We start from the raw sequence: 19,774 nt of genomic DNA on the forward strand, positions 1-19,774 counted from the left end.
GCTAGACTCTTGTAAGATAACAAAAATTGAAAATGTATCACGAACATTAACGGGAAAATGGCCGTCCGCGCGGACGCTGGATTCGAGAAATTTGTTGTCCGCGGGGAATTTTTGACAGCCGAGGACGGGCAGATGGGCGGTTTTTCGAGCCCCGATTTAGGGGTATATGTTTGAACCCTTAGATGTTATTCTTACTATTTGCACTGACAAGAAAAAAAGAATGATCAAAACTACCTGAATGTGGTAAAGCTTACCGCGTTTCCGACTCTTAGAGAACACCGAAAAGATGGTAATTTTTGCGAAAATGCTTTGGTATGACCTTTGGCTAAATTAACAATGAGCTATGTTGTTTGGTAGCATCTGTAGTAAAATTTGATAATTTTACCATGATAGCTTAGAGAATGGCATAAAAACCATTTACTATTCGGTTACATTTAATTGTATTCGGTTACATTTTACTTGTTACTTACAATTTTGCCTTTTTATTAAATATGTGGTAATAATAACTATAATTTTGAAAATCAAAATTTCTGGTAAGCTATTATCATACGAACGGAAAAATTACCAAATGAATGTTAGAGACACAGCATACTTTGTTTTATTAGCAGAATTATGGCTTTTTTTGACGGTAACTTTTGTTTTCTCCTTGTGCGTTATCAATCCTGTTTCTAGGATTAAATTCATAACCTCCAATATTTGAGTTCACTGCGAAATATTTTTTCCACTAGTATCTCGAGAACTTTTGAAGCAAATTTTTGCACACAATTATGAAATTCCGTTGTCCCAAGATAATTCTATGAGAAAATACATTTTACCCGCAAATTGAGAATCGCTGGTTTACTCTTACACACTGTTTGAATGAATGAAAGTTTATACTCAAGTATTACAGAGTTACAAAGTTACATGCAAATATTTTTAAGTAAAATATAATGACCAGCAGTAAGAATATAATATTTCGCTTATCTTAGTGTTTAATGTGGGAATAAATGTCTAACATAAATGTATAGATACTGCTCAAAACATTTATTACAAAATTAGTATAAAAAGTTTCCTTTTTTTAATTTTTATTTTAGAAAGTTTTTAACTTAAAAAAGTTTTAATTTTTTTGTTGCGCACTCTACATACAGAATAGAAATGGACTAAAAACAATTCTTAAAAATTACAAATACACAGAACAGTTTTATTAAAACTCGAACGTGTTTCGATGGCACTTAAGTATATTTCCATTTGTAGGACAAATAGCAGAGATGATGCATTTCGACAAGTATTACGTCACAATAACTGAGATAAATATACAGTTAAAAAAATTGGAAGAGTAACAACATTAATTTAACAGTAAAAGTTTAAAAAATTAAAAAATAAATGTAATGATTTCCAAATATCTGAAAAATATGGCACATAAGTAAATGATTAGCAATAAACATTTGTTTTTAATTTGTGGAAATTCTTCCAAATATCCAGGACAAAGCATGAAATATATTTATGAATGATATTAGGTATTTACCGCATCATTAAAAATAGAAACTCCTTTGTTAATGACAACTATTTCCTACGTTCAAAAATTTGAAAATCAATAATTTTTTAACTTTTATTGTGAATATATAAATTTTTGTACTTTACACTGTTGATTTATCTTAGTTATTAAATTCTGTCAAATGATATAATCTCTGTTTTACCATCCCTGACATTTCTCCATTATGATGCACCTATGAGATATCGGAACGTGTTTAGATTTTAAATAAAATTTTACTATATGTGGTTTTTAATCAATTTTATCACAAAGGATTAAAACGAAGAATAATAATATTTAATTTTATATTTTTTATAATTTTCAATTTTACCTTATTATCCTAAAACTATACCAAAAAGTATGGAAACAGATGTCTAAAAGTCTTTTCCACTGGACACATATGTAAAATTACGCTTAACGTTTTGACACCGGTGCATCTCGAGAAAGATGCATCTGAAAATACACATTTCCTCTCCTTCAATGTTACCAAATTTACCCCCATGGGATGAGATGGGGTCACCTTCGAATTTTTTAAATGCTATTTGTTATTGTAGATTTAGATTCTTCAGAAAAAAGACTTTAATTTAACGTACTGGTTTAGTATTTCGCATTTACCGCAAAATGAAAATGAGGTTCAAATTTGTTAAAATTAAGATATCTCAAGAAATAAATGCCTGATCCAAAATTTAAAAACATACTTTTTTCTTACTGTGAAGTATCACTTATGCGTCTTTCAGGGTACCGATTTATATGGACGTATAAAAGATTTGCAAAAAATAGCTGAAATTCATTACAAAAATAATAATTTTTGATAACGTGTTAGCATTCTTATTTTGGTAGTTAATATTATTGATATAGATTGATTGAAATTGTAGCAAATAAAAAGTAGTGATTAAAATAGAAACTACAAAATATGTTACAAAATTGAAAAAGAATCATACCCGTATTTCACATTTTGGCTACACAATTCTTTTCATGCACGTAGACATTTAAGAAGAAAAAAATCTTTCATTACTTAAGAATTTCCCGACTACAGATCAAAAAAAAAAAAAAGAAGAAAAATAAAAAGAAAAAAAGCAGGAAAGAAACTTCTTAAATTATGTTTTTCCCCCGTCGTTTGAATGATCTATTTAATCATTGCATACATTAAGGGCTACAATGAATCGGCACATTATTGAAAAAGACTCATACATGTGTTTTTCTCTATTTTTTATTTTATTTTATTTTTTGCTCTATTTTCTGGAAGTATCTTATTTTCTTTAAAAACTTGATCATTTCCATACTTTTCGGATCAACCAAAAAAATTAAATAAAAATTTGAGCAGACTTTATTTATATCATTTTTAATATTTTTTTAAAGTATACTTAACGAAATACCGCTTATAAAGTGTAATACCAAAATTTATGTATCATATACTTTATAAATTATTTTCTTTTTTTCAGGGTTTCTTACGTAGTACCTCTTACATTTAGAATGTTGACAATAAGGAAGGGACCCATAATAGTTAGAACTCACTGTAAGGGGTAAGAAAACCTACATATTTTTTGCTTTCCTCATAAAAAGATTATCGTTCTGAAAACCAAGTTGTAAATCTTTCTTACTTGTTAAATTGCTACTATCATGTTTATGTTGTGCATGAATTTTTCCACAATGCTCAAATGAAAGAATCTTATGTGAAATTCTTGTAACGTAATTAAATGTATTTCTCAATATACCACCTCTAAAAGTCCTGCTAATCTTTTACTTTATAGTAATCAAATTTAGGAAATCAATCGTGTTTCCTATCCATCAGTGAAATATTTTAAGATGAATTAAAGAGAGAATTATCAAAGAGTGATCTTCTCAATAGTATTTTAATCTTTCTCTTGTTTGTTTCAACTTAGTTTATTAAAAAATCTCTTTTTTTCTACAATTAAATCTGTTTTTTAATATGACAGCCAAAAATATCCCGGCAAGAGATTTTTCAGTTTATAACAAACCAATTTCTGAAATCAATCCTGTAAAGACTTTTTTCTCATCGATCTGTTCAATCTTTTCAAATGAATTTTTCTTTGGAAAAAGGAGTTCTCAAAGGGTGTTCTTGACTGTTTAGTAACTCAATGTTTACTTTTACCATGAATGTTATTTTTCTTCCCGTAACTTCATCTCATATCTTAGGACGGAGTTTAAGAGAGGCAAAAAATAACTCTTTTTTTTGGAGTTCTTTACAACAGACTTCAAAGAGAACTATATTTTCTTTCAATCTCAAGGAACACGCATGTGACACCCAGTTCTATTGATTCTTTAATATGTTAATCAATATCTCCAAGTAAGCATTTCTTTCCCTCGTAACAAATATTTCTAAAATACGAAGTAAATAAAAAATAAGAGAAATTGAAGGAAAAATATTTTTAAGCAAATCAATTAAACTATACTCACAAAAAACTATTATCACAAAAAAATGAAAAATAATGACTCTCAGGCATAAAGACAAAATAATGCAATTTACTCTTTTTCTATAAATTCGTTTTTCACATTGTGGTTTTTATTAAATTTATAACATTCTTAAATAGTTATTCAAATATGGTATGGATTTAATTCGAATTTCGGACTTCCTGAGTAAAATTAAGTCGTTTAACATGATTTCGAATTATTTATATTTAACAGTTTAATTTTTTGAAAATGAGCTACAAACATTAATACTAATAAAATTATTAAAATAGAAAAATTCATATAAATATTTTAAATTATTTAAAAAACATTTTAAAAAACTGTATTAATTTTTTAAAATATTTTTGGGCCAATGATTTTCGATTAGAGTAAAACATTATAGTGGATAAAAAATGACATTAATGGCCTTAATAACAAAGGATTTTACCTGGAGAAAATACTGCTTTTCTGTAGTTTTGAGGTTCGTTAATTTTCCCTCTAATTTTTCTGCTCAAACCCATTCTTTGATTCCTAAAAATATTTCATGATTAAAAAAATTATTATATTTTTTGGGTGACTTGAAATTCAGAGGAAAAATTTCGTAATAAACGTGGTGTTGCAAGTCCAAAGATTTACTCGGATCGTTTGGTTTATATCAGCTTCCCCTTAGTTCTTTCTATTTTCTTTTTAAATACATGCATATTTCATTTCATATTTTAAAACAGTCGTTGAACAGCAGACCGAATTTTCAGTTTCCAATGCTTAACTCTGTATCCTTGTAATTTTGAACCATATCCAGAAGAGAAGGGAACTCCTGGACCAAGAATTGGGAGAAATTTGCCTTGGTTAAGGACTTTTTGATGAAACCAAACCGCGTTTGTGTTACAGAGAGAGGAAAACCACGAAAACCTCTAACAGTCAGCCTGACGGCAAGGGGACCCATAATCTGTCTACCACTGGGATATTTTAGTCAGCAGTGGGGTCGGTGCAAGCGGAATTCGTATCGAGCAGCCATCACTGGGATGTGAAACCATCAGCACCTCATACCACGGCTCTGTTTTAATAATTTTGTTTTATCCGTCGTTGAACCTAATTTTTCAGATTCCCAAACCAGAAGACAAGGGATCAAGAATTGAGAGAGAACTTTTTGATGAATCCAATCGCGTTTGAGTTACATGAAGAGGAAAACCACGAAGACCTCCAACGGTTAGCCTGACGGTGCGGGGACTCTAACCCATAATCCGTCTACCTCTGAGGATATTTTGCGTCAGCAGTTTGGTTGGTGCAAGCTCGGTGCGGAACTCGAATCAACCAGCCATCAGCGGTATGCGAAAGCACTTCACCTCATTGGGAGGCGAGCACTCCATCCCTTGAGCCACCATGGCTCTAAATAAGTAAATAAATTCTTAAAAAAAAAAGAAAGAAATATGGGAAAGAGTAGGCCTGAAAGTTTTGAAAATAATACTTTCTTTTTTTTTGGGGGGGGGGGCTTGAATCAGGGCTCTCGCTACAGCATATCATAGAGCCAAATAGCACAAAATGTCTCACGTTTTAAAAGAGCTTAGAAATTGTGACTTTTTACAAGGAAATGATTTACTGTATCCAATAATATGAAATAAGTTGTACATGACATTCCGTTGTCTGGTAGAGCCCACCAATATATTCATTCCACAGAGTATAGTTAATTCGAGTCGAGTATTTTATAAGAAATAAATATCTTTTTCTTTCTTCTGTAATTTCAAAAGCATTATTATTTTTGTAATTTCTATTGTCGGTAGTTGTAAACAGATCAGAGAGAGGGGATTTATTTTGCAAACATTATTTTCATTTGGCTTATGTTTTATTCTGCCACCAAATCGCAAAGATTTTTCAGGGACCACTTGGAACACAACCTTGAACTATTTAAAAATATCCCAGAGGAACCTGATTTTTAGGATATAAAATCAGTCTGCTTTCTGTTATGGGAGAAAAAATCTATGGAAATGCGGAAATTTTCCAAAGTTTTTCTAACTTCTATGACATTTCATTGTAGAATGGTTTATATAGTTTTATTAAATTTTACTAAACATCGTAAATACGTTAGCTTTTTTTAAAAACAGCTACGTCACCATTTGAATCGATAAAGTATACTTTTCATTTCGAAACATTGAAAGTGGGAAACATTTTAATTTTAATTTCAGTATTAAAATTTTTCCAAGTTTTCTTTAAAAACTAAGGAGATAAATACAGTAAATTATAAGGATATATTTATAAGTTAAATAACGCTCAAGACAGTTAAAACAAGGCCAATGAGTGGTTAAAAAAATGAGAGAAGATATAGGGATGAATCAATATTGCTTATTGCGGACAAGAAACTGTACTTAAACTACTGAATCATTTATTAAAGCAGTTCTCAAAAGGTTAAAGCAGGGGTCCCCAACCCTATGACCGCCGGCACCATGGCACCCGCCGAACGAATAAGGTGCTCCCGCTGCTTGCGCTCAACGATTAAATATTTCAGTTTTCCATTTTTTTAATAAATGCTATGCAAATACATACTGAAGTATTCTGGCTCAGTAAAGGTAAAGTACATGATAGATTTCTACATTTAATTGGAGAAATAAGAAATTATCTTGCAACTAAAAATCAAACATTTTTAGAACAAAGAGATCCTCTTTGGCTAGCAGATTTGTCTTTCATAACGGACATAAGGAAAAAACTAAATTATTTAAACTTGGAGCTGCAGGGAAAGGACAAACGTAAAGCAAAAATGATAGAGGCTATAAACTCGTTCAGAGCTAAGCTAGTTTTGTGGATATCACATTTGAAAATGAAGTCTCTTGTGCATTTTCCAAACATGAAAAAATTGATAGGTGACAGTGAAATTGACTTATTAACATTTGTCATCAACCTCCAATTTCTTAAGGATCAATTTAAAAAGCGCTTTCAGCAATTTAATATCATCGAGTCTTTGATAACTTTTTTGTTAATCCTTTTACCAACCAAATAAACGTAACCGTAATAGCAACATACATTTCAGAATTTCTTCAAGTAAAGCGAGAAGAATTGGAGATAGAAATTTTGGATCTCCATTGGATGACATTATCCTCAAAACTATTAAAGCACATGAGAAATTCTGGAATATATTTGAAGGACTAAATTCCATTCTTTAAAAGAGCATCATATTCTCCCAAATATGCAGCGATGGCCAGCGAAATGCCATGCCAAACACAGTGCCGTAGCGAGCTTAACTCGCGCCCGGGGCACAATACCTTTTTAGCGCCCCCCCATTCGAAATCCATCTAATATTATAAGTAAAATATACTCGCAAAGTAATAAATAAATAAAGTAGAATTAATAAAGTCATAGGCTCAAGTTAGGCATTAAATTTGAGACAAAAAATGTAGTTGAGAAAACAAGACTAGACTTTGAAATGTATATGATCATCTAGAATTAGTTCATAAGATACCTATTATTTATTTTACATATTTATAAAGAAATATTTTAAAAACACGCAGTTTTAAAACAATAAAAAAGTAAATATTTATTATCTCTAAGGAGATACATATATTTAATAATATGATTATAATACAATTATAAAACTAATTACTATGTGTAAATTTTCCGCTTTTGATGAAGCAAATTTATCAATAATATCATCAAAGTTGATCATTTCAAATTTTTCTCTTTCCACACTTAAAAATGCCAGGTCACTTAGGTGATCTTGTCCCACCGTTGATCGTAGATATGTCAAAATTAATTTTAATTTGCTGAATGACCATTCGCAGTTAGCAATTGATACTGAGATAGTCAGGAGTATTTGAAGTGCCACTCTCAGGTTTGGAAAAACATCTTCTCCATACGGGATTATAAAAGTAAGAAATTCTAATGGAGTTTTAAGTTCAATTTCTTTTCTACAAAGGAGTAACATTTTACAGTCACATTCTTCGATAAAGAGTTCTATTCCATTGAAATCTGTATTATACACTGTACAAACATACAAACGATTTTTGTACAGTGCAAATATTTGGAGATAATATATGTAACCACACAGCGTAGATGCCATAAGGAAGTGCTGACAGATACAGGTCGAGTCAGCCAGCCATTAGAAAAGACGTGTCATTTCTATTATGAATATATTATTACAGTTTGATTAGTGTTCCTTTTTATTTACGAATTAACATTTATTATATTTCACTGGCACTAAATTTAAAATATTTTTTGCAGAAATAAATTATAATAAAAATAAAAATTATCCAACAATTTTTTTTGTTTTGCTGACCATTTGGCGCCCCTTTGTGAGTAGCGCCCGGGGGATGATGCCCCCCCTTGCTCCCCCCTCGCTACGCCAGTGCACCACATGCCACTGTATTTTATAAATAATTTTTATACTTCGTATGTTTTGAAAGCAATTTAGTAATCATTTATTTTACACAAAATTATTAATTGTATTCATATGTTAAATTAATTTTTGAAATTCAATTTTTTGGGCACTATATGTAGTGTGTATTATTACCTATGTCTACCAACTATAAATTTATCTTGAAAAAATAAATGGTGCCCGCCATTCGACCGATATTCTGGTATTTGCTCTTGGGTAAAAAAAGGTTGGGGACCACTGGGTTAAAGCATAACACAGATCTGAACTTTGAGTTCTGGCAATAATTAGGTTTAAAATTAAATTCACAATAAAACTTAGATAAAAAATGATAATTCTGTCTGAAATTAACATAAATTATTGTAAATGTTTTATATCAATACCTTACAAAATATTTTTTTCAAACCGAAAAAGCCGGAAATCCGTGCTGTTAGTTGAGCGAATGCAATACCAAATAAAATATTTTTTTAAAAATTTATAGATGTTTACAAATAAAAATTACTGTACAAAGTTTAAATTGGCAATAATAATAGCTTTAACAACTGGCGGTGATAAGTACCACTCCGCTTACAATATTCATTCAGTATACAATCCGCATACAGAAAGCACACAGAATTTTAAGAAAAATTGTGAGAAAGTCTTTCAGAAAATGCAATTTAATATTTTAATGCGACCCCAAATAAAAGGAACTCACAATTATTTGAAAGGAAAATAGATTGAATTAGGTATTTTAAACCTATTCATCCATCCTAATTTTTTTCACATTTAAGTATTTTCTTTAATTTTTGTGAAATATTTATGTCACAAAATGCCATTTCTCTTAAATGTAAAATATAGGATTGCGCAAAAAAATATGACGTACCATAGTTTTTCTTATAAATTTATTGTTCAAGATAATCAAATATTAATGAAAAAAAAGTTATAACAGTGCTAATTTTGTTTCAATTGAAAAGTATATTGCATGATGAATTTTTAATGCATATAACATAAATATCAGTAGAATTCAAAATTAGCTGCTGTTAACATTAACATTGTTAATTAACAGCTGCTGTAACATTGTTCCCATCTTTTAAGGAATGCTCTTTAGGGAGGTGTAGAGGCTGTGACTTGTAGGGTTGCTGTGGAATTCTGGTAAAATTACCGAACTGTATGGGTAATGACATTTCTGGCTAAAAAAAAAAACATAGTTCTTAAAATCAAAATATGACAAGTATATAAAACTAAAATCTAGTATGTAATTAGAATATATTATAATCTAGTTATTAAATAAGATATAAAATAATCCAGTTATTAAAACCAAAATGGTATTTAAACCATTCATTTGGTAATTTTACCATTTATATGGCAGCGGTTAACCGGAAATTCTGGTTTTCAAAATTATAGTTCTTATTACCACACATTTAGTAAAAAACACTAAACTGAAAAGTAAATTTAACTGAATAAATGGTTTTTATGCCATGCTCTAAGATATTATGATAAAATTATCAAATTTTACCTCATTTACCGAATTTTATCACATATTGTAACACTGGTTAATTTAACCAAAATTATTATCTAACCACTTCTTTAAAAATTACCGAGCTTTTTGGTGTTTCCATAGAGCCAGAAGCGCGGTAAATTGTACCATATTCTGATCGTTTTGACCCTACTTTTTTTCCTAAGCGTGGTTAGTTCACAGATCTTAAGAAAAAGAGGCCTTAAATGAGCTTTATGTATTTTGTCTGTTGGTTCCATTTCTAATTAAGCATTATTTCGGAGGGATTAACAATGTTTAAAATTCTGCCCCAGCAACTCTATCATCACTTTAATTGGAAGTTCCTTATCAAAATTTTTGCTTATTTATTCATATCTATGAAACTTACGAATAAAAGCACCATGTAACGAATTATGAAACTTGTTCAAAAGGAGAAACAGATGTTCATTAAAACTTTTTAGTTTTTATTATCCGTCAAAAAAAATTTTATTATTGACAATTTTTTTTTTTTTTTTTTTTTTTTTTTTTTTTTTTTTTTTAACTTTTTTTTTTTTCAATTGTAAGGTTATTAGTATTTGCATTAATGAACCTAAGTAGCATATTTTACTTTCACAAAAAATAAAAAATAAAAAAATTAGTATATAAATTAATAGTGTAATTTTAAATGGAAAATTATGTAATTGAGTAATCTTCTTAGAACTATTACAATAAATACTTTTCAACTAATAAAACTTATTCTCGAAATGTACGAAACATTTTATATTATTTTTCTTTCCATACTTTCGTTCGCCAACGAAGGCAATTAAGCTTTGAACCTAATCTCAGAACACAGCAAATGTGATTCGAGAAAGTTTTACTACCCGTCTCTTTGATTTATTAGAACTAATTGAAATTCCTGTGATAAATCCCTAACCCCTATTTTCCAGATATATATTTTAGCGATGTTTCTAAAAAAGGTTTTACACGCCTCTTTGATTTCTTTCAACTAACTCATAAAACATTCATGTACCAATGTGAATGGTGTTTTTGAAAGTTTCTGATTCCTTAACAATAAAAATCCTTTTTTTCTATTTTTTATAATTCTCATTTTAAAGTTTGTACATTAGATAAAGATCGTAAAAATATCGGCAGTTTTTACGAAAAACCTTGTATTTCAAATCAAACTTTTTTAATGAAATGGTAATAATGTATAGGTGCTTATTTCAAGTATGGTAAAAAGAATTCATTTTTGGAAAGACTGATTATCACTAAAAATTTATGACCATTAGTGGTTATCAGGTGATATTTAGTAAAATATTTTCTATCATCAATGCTAGTCAGCATCTACATTCCAGATCGTGTCCTTAGTTTGACTGGATGTTTTCAAAAATTTAAAATAAAAAACATTTAAGGTTTAAAAACAAAAATCTCGCAGAAAGTTCGTGTGCCAAGACATAAGTTTTTCCTATCAGAGTTCTAGTAATTAGAACAAAAAATTTTCGACAGAAAGCGCTGTGGGTCGTAAACTTCTGAATAATAAATAAATAACACAGCATATCACTTGATATATATGTTTTGATTACAAATTTAATGCAGCATCACCTGTTGAAAAAAATTTGAACTAAAAACAGAAACTCTGAGAGAGAAAAAATTATGCACTTTCACATACTGGTGATTGCAGCTGATGGTAGACATTTGGAATTATTAATTATATTATTAATTTCAATTATTTTTCTTAAATATTTTTTAAAATTTATTTCTTTGATTAACAAGTTTACAGTCTGCAGCGCTGCTGTCGAAAACTTTTTCAATTAAAATCCCTAACTCTGGGTAAAAAATGACTATTTTCATGTTATAAATTTTTGAAAGCCTTCAGCCAATTAAGGACACTATTTTTCTTTTAAGTGATTTTCAAATCACTTGAAAAATATTTTATTCTCTTTACTGAGCAGGTAATATCTGAGCAACAGTTAAGTACAGTGCGCAAAATAAAATATGGAACAAATGATGAATGAAGAAATATTTTAACAATAACTGTTTTCATGTAATAAATTTTTGAAAACCTTCAGTCAGTTACGGACACTATTTTTCTTTTAAGTGATTTTCAAATCACATGAAAAATATTTTATTCATTTTAAATTTCTTATAATTTTTTATGAAGTCAAGCAGTGTATTTTGATAACATTATTATTGAACTGGCTTTGAGAAGTTACTAAGCAGGTGATATTTGAGCAACAGTTAAGTACAGTGCGCAAAATAAAATATGGAACACATGATGATTTTTAATCTAAGATGAAATCTTGATAGTACAAGAGGCAAACTTTAAACTTGCTTATTACTTAGAGTAAATGTTATTTTAAGTTCCGAAACATGACACAAAAATGTATTTTAATGAGTAAACATACTTGTTTTTCAACAGATTTGAATTCTTGACCATCAAAATATGATTCGGGATATGTGGCCACTTTGTGGAAAATATATTCCTTATACTTTAGGCGGGAGAGTGGTCGAAAAATTCTGCTTCATATACAAATTTTACTCTACAGGCACTTCGTCAAGTCAGCAAACTATTTCAGCAAATCAAAAAAAAAAAAATCCCACAGTTGAAAACTCTGCTATTTTAAAGATGCATGACTGTTAATTAAAAAATCTATTTATGCAAAATTCATACAAAATATAATTTTTAAAAAAAAACTATTTAATCTTTTTATTGTTTTATTTAATGACGATCAAAAATTTTTGTTGATTGTAAGGTGCAAACTTTTTTTCTCAATTTTTAGCTAAATAATTTTAAAGAAAAAAATTCAAACTTTATTTTGTGGAACTATGCAAATAGTTTCCAAATAATAAATTTAAAAAGTTATACTCAATAGATTCCTCGAAGTTTGTGTATTACGTCATTTAAAATTACTTAGTTTAAATTTATGAAAAAATTTGTGTACCTTGTTTGACCATTAATAAATTAAATAATGAAAAATAATAAATTAATATAAAAAGCCATTTTTTACACTTAATTATCTTTGGTAATCGTCAAATGGTAATACATTTTCAGGTCGTGAATGCGCTAGTTTAAGTTAACGAGCTTTGGTAGTGATTTTGGTAAAATTAACAATAAAATATGGTTTTTAATGTGTGATAAAATTTGGCAAATGTGGTAAAATTCGATAATTTTTACATGTTACCTCAGAGAATGGCACAAAAATCATATTCAGTTAAATTTACATTTCAGTTTCGTATTTTTTACTAAGTGTGTGGTAATAACTATAATTTTGAAAGCCAGAAAATTAAGTTTCTTTAGAACTGAAAAATTACCGAATAAATGGTATAAATACCATATATTGTGATTTTTAATGCAAAATTTTGCTGTTTTTTTTCTCCGAGAAATGTCATTACCATACAATTTAGTAATCATACCGGAATTTTCTTCTCCATGTTAATTCAGACTAATTAATTACTAAATAATATTTATTAAAATTCATGTGAAAAAAGAATAAATTTCAGTTGAAAAAAAATTTGGTAATATTTTAAATGCATATTTTTGAAATATGATGAACTAATTGATAAACCAAATTTAATAATTATAATGTCTTTAGATATTAAAATGTTATAGGTGATGTCGTTATTAAAAAAAAAATTTTTTTCTAATATTTGTGACGTTTTATGGCAAAAATATTTTTAAATTAAGTGCTTCTATTTAAAATAATGTGATGAATTATTTTTTTAAACATTACTAAATTAATTTATTTTCCATCAAAAAATTTAATCCTGGATGCGATCAATGTCACCGATGCGACGTGGTGAAAACAAAGCATTTATCAATAAACATTATTGATCAGAAAGAAAATCGATTCTTTTAGTTGTTCTTGCTGGCATTATTCCAATACCAATTCACTCATAATTTATTATTCAGAAACATTCCTTCAAGAATGCCTGTTGATCTATTTTTCTTTCTACCCCTCCTCCCTCAAAGACCTAAATAAAAATCACTCATTTTGAAATTTATTATCTAAAACTTAATCGATGATTTAAATTTTTTTATTTATATATATATTTTTTTGGCTTTCTATGTTATCACTTTTTTAGTTTTCCAAACTTTTTTATTCAAAGTTATTAATGTATTATTAATTAATTATTAATTATCGAAATTATTAATTAATTATTAATTATCGAAATTATTAATTAATTATTAACTTATTAATTTAGTAGTTATTTATTATTCAGAAGCATTTCTTCAAAAATGCCTCTTGATATATATTTCTTTCTAACTCCTCCTCCTACATCGAAGATCAAATAAAAATTACTCATTTAAAATTTTTTATCTAAAAGTTAATCGATGATTACAAGTGTATTAATTTCGATATTTATTTTCTTTTTAGTGCTCTCTATTTTATCGCTTTTATAATTTTTCGAAACTTTAAAAGTTATATTTTTTTAAATTATTCTTCTATTTCTACCATTACCATTTTATCGTGTGTATATACATAATAAAACAAATTGAAATTCTCAGAAAAAATGTTTTATTCGAATTTAAAAGAAGGAATTCATGCAAAGATATTTAAAAAAATTACTCTTATAAGTAATCAATTAAAACAATATAATCACTAAATAATATTAAATACTGTTTATCCTTGCACTCAATTTTTATTTGTTTCAAATTTCTAAATATAAAAACTTTCTGAATCTTCTAAATTTTCAAAATTTAGAATTATTTATAAAGTTTCTTTTCTATCTTCTATTTCTATTTTTAATAACTTCTATTTCAATAACTGTTTAATATCATTATACAATATTTAAATAATGAAATAATTTTTTTACAGTAATAATGAAATAATATATATTTTTTAATTATCGTATGTATAAAAGCTCTACGAACAAAAAATTACTCACCCTATTTGCGCAAGCACCGATGAATCGTCAAGTTTCGTAAGATTACGCAGTGGTCAAGTGATGTGCTCATCTGCGTGCGCACTGCCGCAACTTGATGAAAGGCAATTAGCTATCAATGAGATATTTTTGTTTTAAGAGGAAATTGTGTGTAAATATGGGTAAGTGTAAAAATGTGACAGAGTGGCAAAAAGGGGCAATTCTGTTTGGTTGTGCCCATGGTCATACGGTGAATAAAGTTGCTGCCCTTACGAAAATTTAAGGTACATTTAAGGTTGATTTGAGGTATTTTTGAGGTATCAAGGTTGATTTGAGTTATATTTTAGGTATATTTTAGGTTGCTGAGAAAACAGCAATAAAAATAGGTGTTTTTGATGTATAAAATTTTTTACCTTATTTCAACTAGAGAGAGTGAGGTATTTATTGAGGTATATGAAGTCATTTTATTTATAGCTAAGCTTATTTTGAGGTTGTTTTAAACTCACTTCAAATCAACCAGACTGATAAGGTGATTTTTAAGGTATACGAGGTTGTTTTTCTTACAAAAGAGATATTTATGAGGTATAAAAAAATCAACCTTATTTCAACTAACGAGAGTGGGGTATTTACGAGGTACAAAAAAATATACCTTATTTCAACTAAAGAGAGTGAAGTATTTATTGAGGTGTATGAAGTCATTTTATTTATACCTAGGCTTGTTTTAAGGTTGTTTAAAGTACACTTCATATTAACTAGCTACCTTCCCAGAGTTCCATGCGAGCCGGTAAATGGCGTGTGTGTTGACAATCGAAAGCCTATTCGAAATTCTGTAAGTGTGCTTGACATTTATTAATTTAGTTTTATCACTTTTAATCAAATATGCTTCAATTTTCAAACTTAAATTTCATTATTTTTGTTTTAAAGACACGTTCTGATCTTAAATAATTTAAGATGGAGGATATTCTTAGAGGCTATCGTTGTAGGCTTAGCAATAAGAGAGAACAATCGAAATATTTCTCGTCGCTGCTTAGGGTAACGTTACTGGTAAATCATTACAGCAGGTTATGCAAAGTATATTTTATTGTTTGTAATTTATTCAAATAGAACTATTCTTTTTATTTTGCTTAAATGTATATGTTTTAACGCAGCAGTTTACAATCTGATTAATTGAGTAAAATGTTCATGATTTCTCTTATAAATAAATCATTGAAAATTGAAACATTTTTTAAATAGCAATTTTGCTTTGAAATTGTACTATAGCTGTATGATTATCGCTTGGATACCTGCTGCAAAGTTTATATTGTTTATATATATACAAATATATATATATAGGACAAATATATCTGATAGATCAGCGAATTGGAGGATACTNTATATATATATATATATCAGTTCCTTGATATTGCTGAGATGACCTAGGCTGTAAATAGCACATGCGCAGCGGCGCAGACGAAGAGACTAGCAAGCTACTGCTCAGCCTTCCCCTAGGAAATAGATCTGAATTTATACCTAAAAGGAAAAGTAATCTCTCCTAATAAACTGCAGAATTTATGTAATTGTTGATAACAATAGTTTGCTAGATATTTCATAATTGAAAACTAGTAATTGTACTTGCTCACTTCTTCATGTTTGATCACAAAACTGCTATTTTCACTACATGTTATTTTTTCGCAATTTACCCACGTTAATTATTTACTAAGTAGATTATTATTACTCATTAGAATATTGAGCAGAATTAAATTAAATCCGATTTCAAGTTTATATGATAGTTTGTTTCAAGGTTACGAGCATTTTTATGCAGCTGTTTATGTTTCACTACTTCGGAAAAACATTCGGAAAAACATTTCGGAAAAACATTTATTGTTGAAAGTAATATGCATTTTTTGGAATTTCATCCTATGGGATGTGTATTTATATTTAAACGAGTGATTGTAACAACTAACTATTAGTTTTATTCTGCTCGGTATTATAAGTTATATAGGAGATATTATACTCAACTTATTTTAAAAGTATTATTACAAATCATTCTCTCTTGGACATTTTCTTCACATAAAAATTACTCACAATTTAAAAGTAAATGCTCCTTATCAGCTTGTAATTTGTTGTATTCGATTGAGTCTAAAAAAAGAATAAAAATTGGTACATAACATTACATTTTTAATTTATTAAACGATTGTTGATTCTTGATTACATTGATTAAAAAATATTAAAATAGCTATTTTTTAAGAAACTCTGATGTGATTAACAATAACGTAAGTCTTTTTCAGAATCAGCGTCAAAAATTTAAAAAAAGTTATTAGTTTCATGAAGTCTGACAAAAAGTTTAGAAATATAGACTTGGTTTATGGAGTTTAAAGATTTGTAAAAAAACAAAGAACGAAAATCTAATTATCAAACTTACAAGTTAATGTTACCAGATGTATCGAAAAATAAAAAGTGCTAAAATTGCAAAATAAGATTAGAATTATGTATTTGAATTTCTGTAAATGTTGCTAATGGCAGTACTGTCTTCAGTGTATTTTATTTGGTTGCTGTGATACCTGTCATGCTTTTTAGCTACGAGAATTGAATTCAAATGGCAGAAGAGTAATACTATTTATCTGAAAAAGAAAATTAATTTCATCCTGTTAATTTAGATCATAAAAAAAACAATTTCTAATATTTTAATATTTCAAAACCTGCCACTATTATTTTAAATATAACTTTCTTACTAATTCATATTTTTTTTCTTTTAGGTTCCAATAATTACAAGTTTCAACATGTAGACGGGAACACAGTATTTAAAATAATTTTGTTGGTTTGTAAAAAAATGAAATTTTAGTTCTAAATAAAAGTAATTTGAATTTCAGCTGGCTAATTATTTAAATTCGTAGTTTTGTAGCTTTAAAAATTCAAGCACCTTAGACAACTATCTACTAAAAATACGAGCATGAGTTCCCATAAATAATTTTTACTAACTGTAGAATTTGGATAAGTGTTATTTTAAGATGATTTCTAATCAATAATTTAATTATTCTAATCAATAAGGATAAGTGTAATTCTGAAAATCTATTAAAATTATAGAAGAATTAAACATTTGAAAATTTCTTTTATAGCTAAACAAAAGAAGCAATTGCTGCCGATGGTTTAATATTAAAAACTTTAGGTTGATAAATGATCTCTACTAGTGAAAAAAATGTAATGATATACATTATTCTTCATATAATATATATAATATCTTTCTTTATATTATATTTTTTATATAGTGAGTCTAAAAATAAATAAACTAGGTTGTCCGTATAACACCTCACCTTCGTAAGTGTTAAAAAAAATTTAGGTTGAGCAACATAAGCCTGAAGAGCAAAATGTCGCATCTTTGGTTGACAAATTAATAGTTCTAAAAATACAAAAATATAAACTTGAGGTTACGAATTAATAACTTAAGGTAGAACATGGCGTTAATAAAAAATAACCTTTCCAAGTGTTGAAAATACACTTCAAGTTGATTTATAACAACCAGAAGTGTAAAATGGCAGACCTTAGGTTGAAAAATATATACCTCTACAAGCATAAAATTATATACCTGAGGTTGAAAAATAATTACCTGAGGTAGAACAAAATACACCTGAGGTTGATTTATAATAACCAAAAATGTAAAATGACACACCATAGGTTTAAAATTATATACCTCTACAAGCATAAAATTAGATACCTGTGGTTGAAAAATAATTACCTGAGGTAGAACAAAATACACCTGAAGTTGATTTATAATATCCTTAAGTGTAAAATGACACACCATAGGATGAAAAATATATACCTCTACAAGCATAAAATTAGATACCTGAGGTTGAAAAATAATTACCTGAAGTCAAACAAAATACACCTGAGGTTGATTTATAATAACCTGAAGAGTAAAATGACACAACTTAGGTTGTTGAATAAATACTTCCACAAAGTGTAAAAAAATATACTTCAGGATGATAAGTAATAACCTAAGGTTGAAAATGAAACACTTTAAAGTAGTAAATATTTACCTCTCCACAGATGTGAAATTAAACACCTCTGGTTGAAACATATCTGGAGGTATATTTAAAGTATATTTGAGGTTGATTTTGAGGTATTCATTTGCACCCTTTTCAACCGTAACGACGTATTTAAATAACAATCTCCTTTATACCTTTAAAATATTCCTCGTTTATACTTCATTTATACCTCGATTTTTTCATAAGGGTGGATTTGTTGGTGTTTCGAGGCGGACTTTTCAACGTGTTCACAAGCAGTGTTGTAATACACGTGGTCATAAAAGACGTCGTCAGAATTGTGATTGCGAAAAGATCTTGCACGAAAGGGACATGAGACGTGTTTCATGACTTGCCAATCAAAATCGCTTCCAAATTCGACAGGAATTATTTCAGTTAGTGAATGAAGATCCATACTCACCTGTTAGTTAGAGAACATTGTGACGGGAGCGGCGTGCAATGAACATTTGTAGTCGAACAACTCGTAAGTGGCCATTACTCACACAGGCGCATAAAGCTGCGCGACTTCAGTGGGCTAGAAGTCACCGAACAGAAGTCACCGTGGACAGTTGCTGACCAGCAGAATATAATATGGCCTGACGAATCACGTTTTTGCCTTTATTCAAATGACGCACGTCATCGATTGCACCGAAGACCAGATAAAGCATTTCCTCCCCACTTTGTGCAAGGTCAGGTTCAAGCTGGAGGTGGGTCTGTCTTGTTTTAGGGGTGCTTTTCTTATTTTGGATTGGGCCCCCCTCACAAAGATGGACACTAACATAAAGTACCCTTGTGAAAAAATCGAGGTATAAACGAGGTATATTTTGAAGGTATAAAGGAGATTGTTATTTAAATACGTCGTTAAGGTTGAAAAGGGTGCAAATGAATATCTCAAAATCAACCTCAAATATACTTTAAATATACCTCCAGAAGTCTATATGTTTCAACCTGAGGTGTTTAATTTTACATATGTGGAGAGGTAGATATTTACTACTTTAAAGTATTTTATTTTCAACCTTAGGTTATTACTTATCATCCTGAAGTATATTTTTTTTACACTTTGTGGAAGTATTTATTCAACAAACTAAGGTGTGTCATTTTACACTTCAGGTTATTATAAATCAATCTCAGGTGTATTTTGTTCGACCTCAGGTAATTATTTTTCAACCTCAGGTATCTAATTT

The 19,774-nt window shown here is 28.7% G+C and overlaps 1 protein-coding gene and 1 long non-coding RNA gene across 4 annotated transcripts in view; one reads left to right on the forward strand and one right to left on the reverse strand.

Annotated features, from left to right (window-relative positions):
- Positions 1-19,774, forward strand: part of LOC107437018 (kyphoscoliosis peptidase) — a 108,600-nt gene that overhangs the window by 35,014 nt on the left and 53,812 nt on the right. For both annotated transcript variants that reach the window (XM_016048880.3, XM_016048881.3), the window contains exon 2: positions 2,953-3,033. The gene's annotated coding sequence lies outside the window, so the exon portion shown is untranslated. The remainder of the gene's footprint in view (positions 1-2,952; positions 3,034-19,774) is intronic.
- Positions 9,141-19,189, reverse strand: LOC122271152 (uncharacterized). Of its 2 annotated transcripts, XR_006226201.2 has the most exons (4): positions 19,012-19,189; positions 16,657-16,710; positions 14,617-14,725; positions 9,141-9,445 (listed from the first exon to the last, which is right to left on the reverse strand). It is a non-coding gene; the product is annotated as an uncharacterized lncRNA (long non-coding RNA). The 2 variants fall into 2 exon arrangements; XR_006226202.2 differs by lacking the exon at positions 16,657-16,710 and having other exon boundaries at positions 19,012-19,182.

The sequence above is a fragment of the Parasteatoda tepidariorum genome, chromosome X1 (genome assembly GCF_043381705.1).
Source record: "Parasteatoda tepidariorum isolate YZ-2023 chromosome X1, CAS_Ptep_4.0, whole genome shotgun sequence".
In the NCBI taxonomy this organism is placed as follows: Eukaryota; Metazoa; Arthropoda; class Arachnida; order Araneae; family Theridiidae; genus Parasteatoda; species Parasteatoda tepidariorum.